Raw genomic sequence first — 9,619 nt, 5'->3', positions numbered from 1 at the left:
CGCAGCTGTACACTGCATGCAGAGCAAAGGCGGCCCATGTGGGCCCCAGTGCATGAAAGTTCACTGGAGATTTTTCAGCTGGAGCACACAAAGGATACACCAGCACTCATAAAACAACAGCTGAATGAGCAGACAATAAAAGCCTAAATGCAAGAGGAAGTTAAATGATAAAGAGATGCTGCAGCACTGAACTTGCTTAGGTAAGAACTTTCTGCCCAGTGCCACTCCATTATGATTTATGTGTGCACATGCGGACTTTATGAAAAAGATAATGAACTGATTGTGTTCTTAAATGATGCCATTTTAGCCCTGTTTGGATTCCTGCGTTCCCCAGGGAGCAGATGACCACAGTCTGTTAGCTTAAACAAATGAACGTTTGTTTAATGGTCATCTTTCTGCCAGCCAAGTGGAAAAGGGGAAACATTTATCAAGAGAAGGCAGGAAAAAAACTGATTCATCTGGGATTTAGGTGCTGCAAAGAGGCCATTGAGAAAGGAAAACTGCGGCAGTTACCATGCAAAACTCACTTCAGGCATTGCTCAGAATGTGGAGGTCACTGAGACCACAGCTGGAGAGAATTTCACATCCTGGTTTTCTCAGAATACAAAAGCCATGAAAGGTTAGTTTAATTACTTAACCACACAATGAAAACAGCAACAACAACAAAAAGCAAGCAGAGAAAGATCTCATAGATTATATGATTATTCTTCAATGTTTTTAGTTTATGCATTCAGCATTCTGTTCAATGAGAATAGGAACTACAAAAGCTTTTGGCTTTGTAAAGTTTTTTCTTGTCTTTTGTTTCCATCTGTTTACTTTTTTATATCTGTTTTACTCTATTTTTTTTAAATCACACTTAAATTTATCTCTCCTAGTCAATTGATTTTATTCTTAATGGATGCATTCCTTAAGCAAAGGAGATCGTCTAACAATTCAGTGTCTTCCCATGTATTGGCTTTATTTCACTCATTTTCAGATGTCTATTTTCAAAGAGAAAAACTATCTGGTGATTAGTTCAAAGCAAACACCTAACTAAAAGTGTTTAAAGTAACACAAGTCCTTTGTCCAGAGACGTGTATTCATCTTTCCTGTAGGTAAATCATCATCCATGTTTTTGTGTTTACAGCGATTAGAAAATGGAAAAAAAGTTCCTCCACAAAAAAGCACAATAAAAACAGAAAACAAACCTTAAGGAGTGAAACAACTCTATATTATGAAAAATTTTGATTGATCAAGTTGATGTATAAATTATTATCTTTACGACAGTAATATTTCAGTGCCCACTGGAACAAGAGAGAATTAAGTATGTAGTAGTACAGTCTGGCTTCCAATCAGTAGGAAACAGCTTTTCAAAAAGAAATAGTTAGTATCCTGGTGGATGAGATGAACAGGTCAGCAGTGTGTCCTTGCACAGAAAGCTCACTGCATGTGGGCCTCTATTTGCAACAGTACAGTTAGAAGATCAAGCTGCAACAGAAAAAAAGTTATTCTTTTTTTTTGGTTTTCATTGTTGCTGATGTCAGGGTTTTATCCATTTTTGGTTTTTTTCCCCACCATTTTCAAACAATGAAACAAAAACCCAGAGAATTTGTGGACTATCCATCCTCTGAAACATTGAAAATCTGACAGGGTCAAGCCTTAAGGTATTCCATCTAACCTTGAATAAGACTCTGAGGTTGATATTTGAGCAAGTGACTTGCACAGGTCCCCTCCAAAATTAACTACTCCATAAGACTGCATGAATGTGCGATTCTAAAGGAATAATATAATAACTCACACTAAAAATTAAAATTCATATGGGGAAAGATTTGAGAAGATGTATGAATGAAACATAAGACATACAATAACACCTACATATTGACTGTGTTACCCTTCTGTATAGCTTTGAAAAATAGGTAAAATTTCTTACATAGTCACTTTTTTGAGCACTTATATAAAGAAAACAAAGAAAAAAATTTTTTCCCCAAAATCTATTAAATAAAAAGCTACTCTTTTAAAAAGCTTAATTCCGCATCATCTCTGTCCAATAAAGGTATATATTTTAAGAATTCTTCTTGAGATATTTGCAGAGTGGTCCTGTTCTCAGCATCACTCACATTCATCCAGTTGTCCTTCTCCATTTATAGCTCTTCCGTTTTGAAAACTTGCTTATCCTAGAGATAGCTTTCCTGTACATTATGTACCATAGCATGAAATAGTTTTATGGAAATAGCAATTTTCATTGTTAGATATTCTTACATGAAACTCCACCCAATGCTGAACAAAAGGCTGACAAGTACAAAGAGTTTCAGCTGGACAGCACTCTAATTTTAAATGATCTGGGCAATTTCTATGATCTTTATTCAACACAGGTGTCTAGTTTGATGACCATCTAAAATTACTCCATTTGACAGCAGAACACTGTCCTAATACATTGCTGAGATATAGCCTGCAAAATGTTTTAGACACTACTTCATATAAAAAATAAGTCACTAATTTCTGTTAACATATAATTTTGATTTTCTCAGAAGTTCTTAACTAGTAGTTTTGAAATAAATATAATCCCTTTGATTTTTCATGAATGTTGGATGTCCAGCTGAAAATATTTATGCCTTCATTTGCAGGAAATTTTGATCATCAAGGTGTGCTCCATGATTTTAACACCCCCAGAGCTAGGTGTTACCAAAATTTTATTTTTGACTTTCCGTAAGTTGACTTACAATTCCCAAATAAAATAATTTAGATTGTATGTGCAAGGAGTCATGAACTTCAGGCTGAGCTGTGCACTTTAAGCTCTTCATTGTCAATCATGTTCTGTCAATAAATGTTTTCAAGAAGATCCCTATTTAATCATGGTTGGATTTTGGTTTGGTAGGTTTTTCTTTCCTTCCTCTCAGCTTCCTCTTTTCAGACTGGAGTAACACACCTCCAGTTTGTGATGTAAACCAGATGCTCAGCTCCTTCGTTCTGCGAGCTATATTTGCTCTGTAAATTATAGTCATGCTAACCTATTTAAAACATAACTCAGGTGGCTGGTGAACCACAGCGCCTGCCAGTTCCTCAAATAAAGAGGATTCACTTACTCATCTGCTCTGTCTCCATCTGCCTTTTAAATTTGGATTAACTGCTCGTGGTCCAAACAGATAGCATAAGGATCTGTTTGAGGAGAAGAGTTCCTCTGAACTCATCTTCTTTTTTTTTCTTTTTCTTCTACATTACCCTTTCCATTTGTAAAACAGGTTTGTTGCTCTGTGCAAATGTGACATGATGTAAGATGAACTACCACCATACATCAGAAATTAGAAAGAAAATATTTTTTCAGAAAATAATTCCTTATGTGATTTTTTTGTTTCTTTTGGCTCTTAGCAGATTGAGCATTGAATTGTTCAACCACAGTCTGTGGATAATTTAATACCCGGAACATTCCTTCTAGTGTGAATTACAGACACATTAGACTTGTTTGACAAGGCCCTGAACATATTGTTTCAGGCCTTATCTATTTCATGGGAATCTTGTAAAAATTGATTGATGAAATCTCAGAGAAATCTTTTTTAGCAAACCTGCTTTTCTTGAAAAAAATAATACTAAGAGAAGGCTAGTTGTTATCCTTTCCATCCATGTACAGGCACTGGATGAACATTGGGTGATACTTGCAGGCAGAATGGAAGCTTCAAGGCAGCATTTGTCAGGGAAGACCTCCTGTTGAGTCACAACCTGCAGAAAGGACACCCTTGCTTTCTAAAATCCTTCTCAGAGAGGCGTCTAATTATGGCTGGATCCCATCTTATCCCCAGAGACAGTCTACAATTAATGGTTAAAGAATTATTTAGGTGTAATTCAATATTTCTGCCAGTTTGTTGCGTGGGAATAAAGATGGTTTACATTATATTTTCTGTTTTGTTAGCATAAATATATTTATGCTAATAAAATAAATGGCTAGTTTTGTTATCAATGATAATGATAAGAAGACTTTAATCAAAATTTTTTTCCTGCACAGTATGTAAAATTATGTATTTTTGAAGCAATATTGAAGAATAATATCAAGACTAGCAAAAATTTTTTTTCTGAAATAGAGATTGATGTTACTCATAGTAATAACTGTGGGCAGATTTCTTTGCTCAGCCTCAAGGAGTAACCTTGAAGAGCATTCTCACTCAAGGGAGGAATCTCCATGTAGAGTCCTAGGATGTGTTAGAAGTGCCTGTTGTATAAAAACAGGACAAGGCTTCTATATTATATAGTAATTGACTGTCAATCATATATTTCTGGACTGGCTGTGTCAGCTCATCAGCCTTTAGCTCAGCTAAAGATAAGTTACCAGCAAAATCAGTTGTAAGTTCCTTTATCAGAAACTTTGTCTGATGCATCCTCACCAGTTCTAGTTTCTGTCAGGAAGCATTTTCTTTACATCTTCAGAGTACTTAAATTTGGGATTAGTGAGTCAGGCTGCCCTAAGCCTTCTTCAACACCAGAAGTAATGTGACCTTCCCTTCTCCATCCATCACTGATAATTTGCAAATAGCGTAATGTTTGAGCTGTTTTACCTCCACTTAGGCAGAGAGACCTGCTACAGGGAGGTAAATCAATGCAGATACATTGCTTACAATAGAGCACCATTCATTTTCATTACCAGAAAATCTTATTCCTCTCTTTTTTTACCACCTTGTACTCTATCTTCCTATTTTTAAAATTTGTATGTAACTTCAGTGAATCTCAGTCAAATCCATGAAAGTACTTCAATGGTAATTTTGCGAGTCAGAAGAGAATCATTATTAAATTTAAGGGGTTTTGTTTGGATGGATGAAAGGATGACCATTTTGTTGTGGAAATCTGAACTTCTGCAAAGTCATAGGAAGACTGAGATTCATATTCATCTTACTCAACTTTAGCCATCTACAGGAAGGGGAAATTCATCTCAATAATCATCTCAGATATCTGTCTACACCCAGCTAAATCATTCTTTAGATTTAGGCAGTCTAGACTCCAAGCATAGATTAGATATATAATGTTATGTGGTTAGTATTAGATAAGATTAATCCAACCTTGGGAGCACAAAGAAATAGAAATATCTATTGTTACCATGTAAACTTACAATTAGGTAGTAGTATGCCTTTTTTTTAATGGGACTTTAAAAAAATACCCCAGATTTAGATGATTCACTGATGCAACTTGAATGCTTAGAACTTGGAGATGATTTTTGAGAGGCTTGAACTGAAATTGGGCAGATGGATCATAAGCAGGTAGCAATAATTCAGTATTGAGGAATATATAAACAATGTAGAACATAAACTATTCTGCATTTAGCAAAAAAAGTATTTGGTGGGGAAGTCTTCTGGATTTTTGCTTTATAAATTGTGCAGGTTCTAAATTGATCAATGGTAAAATGCAGACTTCTCACATCAATTTCACTCGGTGAAACATTTTTCCTGAGGTGCCACTGAAACTTTGTGAAGTGTCAGAGGAAGTTCAGAAGGGACATCTCTGCTGTCCACTGCTGCCTGACAGGAGGTTGTAGCAAGAGGGAACTGATCTCCTCTCCCAGGTAAAAAGCAACAACAACAACATAAAATGTGTTGCCTCAAATTGTGCCAAGGGAGATTCATGTTAGGCTTCATGAGGAATATTAGGAAAAGTTCTTCTGTGAAAGAGTGGCAAAGCATTGGAACAGACTGTGAAGGAAGGTGATGGAATCACATTTGCTTTAAGAGTGTTTCCAGCTGGTCCTAGCAGGAGGATGTCCCTCTCCTCGAGTCTGTGATCAGTTTTGGGCGCCACAACATAGAAAAGACATTAAGTAGTTAGGAAGAGTCTAAAGAAGGTCAATGAGTACCCTGCACGATCTGGGGGGGAAGATGTCTAAGGAAAGTTTGAGGACACTTGATCTATTCAGCCTGGAGGAGACTAAAAGGAGATCTCACTGGCATCTTCAAAATCCTCATGAGGGGAAGAGCACAGGCACTGATCTCTTCACTCAGTTACCAGCTACAGGACCCAAGGAAACATCAGGGAGCTTGGTCAGGAAAGAGATTGGATTGTTATTGATGCAAAAATATGAATGTAATATTATATTGCATAATTATTATAATTATATATACATAATATGATGCTACATTACATAAATGCATTTTATGCAATAAAGTATATTACTTAAACATCTGTAGTAATGTGATATAAAACCAGAAAATTTTTATGGATGAGAGAGGCAGACTATGAAAGTTAGGGTAAGAAACCTTTTGTTTACCAAGAAAACAACTATGTATACAATACATTAAAAATCCCAGTGAGATTGTATATTCTGTAGAGTAACTTTGAAGGGAATTTTTTGTATTGTTTATCTGTATATTTATTTATCTACTATAGTAAAAGAATTAAACTGAAAATGGCTCCTGAGAGGTCTTTCCTCACATATTTCAATTTTCAATTCTGAATTTTTACATCCAAAAAGACAGACAAATTTTTAAAAGCAGAGTTTTGCTTTTCCTGAATTTGGGTAAATTAAAAAGTCAAAGAGAGCAAAAATGCCAAGAAAATGTAAATTTAATATTTATATGTTTATCTATGTGTGTGTTTGATAGAACAGACTTTTGCCTTCTTTTTCTTTCTTTGTTTTAATAGCCTTTATTAACAATTTAAGGCTAATCCAGTTAGGTGGGTAAGCAATTGGTTGTGAAAAAAGTAATGAAGTAAAGAGAACAGGTATTTTATATAGTAAGTACAAAGTTTCAACTTTGATTAATTTATAGTCATGAGCAAGCAAAGAAAATAGGAGGATGAAAACCTTAATTAAAAATGAAACAAAAAGTTGTTTTTTTTTTTTTAGCCATGGCTCAAGACAGGAAAAGATTTTTTATTTCCTGAAAAAGAAAACACAGCGGCACAGGCTGAATCTCTACTATAATTTTAAAGAGGCAAAAAACATGATAATACTTGCTTTTATAATTTTTATTAATTAAATTCTTGCGTGTGGAAAAATAGCAGATGACTACATGAAAGAACAAAACTATTAGAAATATGTGAAAAAATTGAGACAAGTTTTTAGAAACAAAAGCTGGAGATGTTGGCAAGGAAAAAAAATAAAAGGGGGGGGTGACTTTATAATTTTCCGAATTTCATTCGAAAAATAACCAGAGATTGACAAAAAAAAAGCTAACAGACAACAATTTCTGTCAAAAAAAATTGCCATCCTTTCTGTCTAAGAAATGTCTTCATGAAAGACAATATCTCTAGGTGAAATCTGTAAGCCAAAATCTTAATCAATTTCAGTTTCAGGGACACCCTGGAAAATAGTAATAGATGAAACCTTATTAAGTCAAATACAGCACTCTAAAGCGCAAAAAAGAAAAAACCTGAACCAACAACAAAAAAAAAAAACAAAAGAAAAGTGATAGTTTTTCACAGTTTCAAGGCATTTGGTGTGGCCTTAGCTTAACTTATGGGAGGTATGCAGAAATGTTTCAATATGACATAAAATTTTGAAGAAAGATTTAAAATGTGTACAGAATCAAGGCTCAGAAATATAACAAAGTCAGCTGCTCTATCATGACTTATGTCACAATCTATGAATGACATTCCTCAGAAATATGTTTTTCAGACCCTCTGGCTCTGGCTGCTTCAGGACATTTTCAACCAAACTGTTCCAAATTGCTTCAAGCTGTGGAATTTCTGGAACAATTTTCCTTGAATCCAGCCTGAAGATATTATCAATTTCTTTGTTAGTCTTCTTTACTTTCATAAAACCACCCCAAATATTTTGATCTTTACCCATTGCTTGTTTCTGGACTTCCGATCACAGTTTACTTCCCTGTGTGCACTTTCCACTTCTGTCTCTGAAGTACAGCACTCAGAATTGGATACCATGCTCTATCTAAACCCTTATAATGAAAATCAGAGGATTATTTCAGGTATCTCACATGTTACTTTTGCATTTATGTATCTCAGTATGGCGTTTGCCATTTCATACTTCTTCCTTTATTCTAACTTTGTGTCTAAACATCTCAGTTAAATAATGGAAAAATCAGTGTAGTCTTACATTTATAGGTTTTTTTCCCCTATCTCAAATAATACTCTGTTAGTTGTGCTGGAGCAAATTACTTTATTTTACTGCACCTCATTTTTCTTATTTTTAAAGTGGGAGTACTGGCACTGCCACCTGTGTTTTCTTTTAAATCTAGGGATAATTGGTACAATATGTGAGGTAAAGATTAGTACCTTAGATTAAACATAAGATTTTATATAACATTTCGCTGTTGTTAATTCCCTTTGTTTCCACACTAATCTGACTGTGTTTTAGGGAAGTGTGAAAATTTGAAATCTTTTTGGCATATACATATAGCATAGAGCATCTGAAAATCCTGTGACATAATGTGGACTTTACACATTACCTCAAACTACTAAAATATTGTTTGTTTAGACTCCAGTCCCACACTCTGAGACCAGATTTATCAAAAATGTAACTTTGATTTTGTTATAATGTTGCAATTCATAGCATAATTTCCAATGGCAAATTTTTGTCACTCTCTACCAGTAAAATTAAATTATAGAAAATCTATGAAAATGGGCCAAATGAGGTAATGATGTTCTTTCAGGTGCCAGTATGGACTCAGTGCAGTATGAATTTATCAGTAGAATGTATTAAGCATAGGAAAAACGTTATTATTTTAATGACAATAAAAGCATAGGTTACATGTCCATTGCACACTAAATTCTGTTGGAAAATATTTCATGACATTACTATTTTATTATACATAAATATTACTGACATTAAAAGACTACACACAAATATTTTGGAGTCTCTTGTGAATGCAATGCTTGTTTCTTTAAAGCATTGCTCTATTTCTGAAAAATAATTAAAAACAAAAAGGCTTTTTCTAAAGAATGAGAAAAAAGAATATCTAGTATTACAAGGAGGCATGAAGCAAACTTAAGAATGTTAGTAATAATAAGTCATCACTGTTTATGTGCAAATATATCATAATTTAAGTCCTGTCTTTTGTTGTTTGCTGGTTATGCCAGCCACCCTAAAAATGTTGTGACGGAAGTCCCAACATCAGTCTTTTGCAGCCTGTTTCCAGAAAGGTTCTACAGTCAACCAATAATGATGTCTACAGGTGCAACCATAACTGTGCTCACCCTGCTGGGTCAGGGAAGCATGGTGCAGAGATCCACCTTACACTCAGAAAGCAACACCTCATCACATGAGGATATCACACCATATGTCAGTGAAATATTCAAAACGAAACTGACAAGGAACAGGAAAAAAAAAAAAAAGCAACAAAAAACAACACAGAATCATAGAATTGTGAAGATTGGAAAAGACCTGCAGCGCTTCAGGACACAGTATGTATATCTGCTTTAACTGTTAATAAGTATTTTCCTATACATTAGCATAGAAGCAAGCTCACTATTTACGCACCAAAACCTTAAGCACCAGCTGAGCAAAATTATGCACAAGGCTCCAAGCTATCATTTTCAGTATGCAGGGATGTTGATAATATCTCTACGGCAGGAAACTGCCCATAATCACCAAACTTCTTACTCTGATTTGAAGAGTGGGAGAGGGAAGGCAATTTTAGTTTTAACTGTTCTGATGATTCAGAGCAGAAGGCATACTGGGTGATGGTTTAGAAAGGGTGCTCTGAAT

This window comes from Taeniopygia guttata, chromosome Z (assembly GCF_048771995.1).
Source record: "Taeniopygia guttata chromosome Z, bTaeGut7.mat, whole genome shotgun sequence".
Taxonomy (NCBI): Eukaryota; Metazoa; Chordata; class Aves; order Passeriformes; family Estrildidae; genus Taeniopygia; species Taeniopygia guttata.
The sequence above is the reverse complement of the archived record's forward strand: the minus strand, read 5'-3'. Positions refer to the sequence as shown.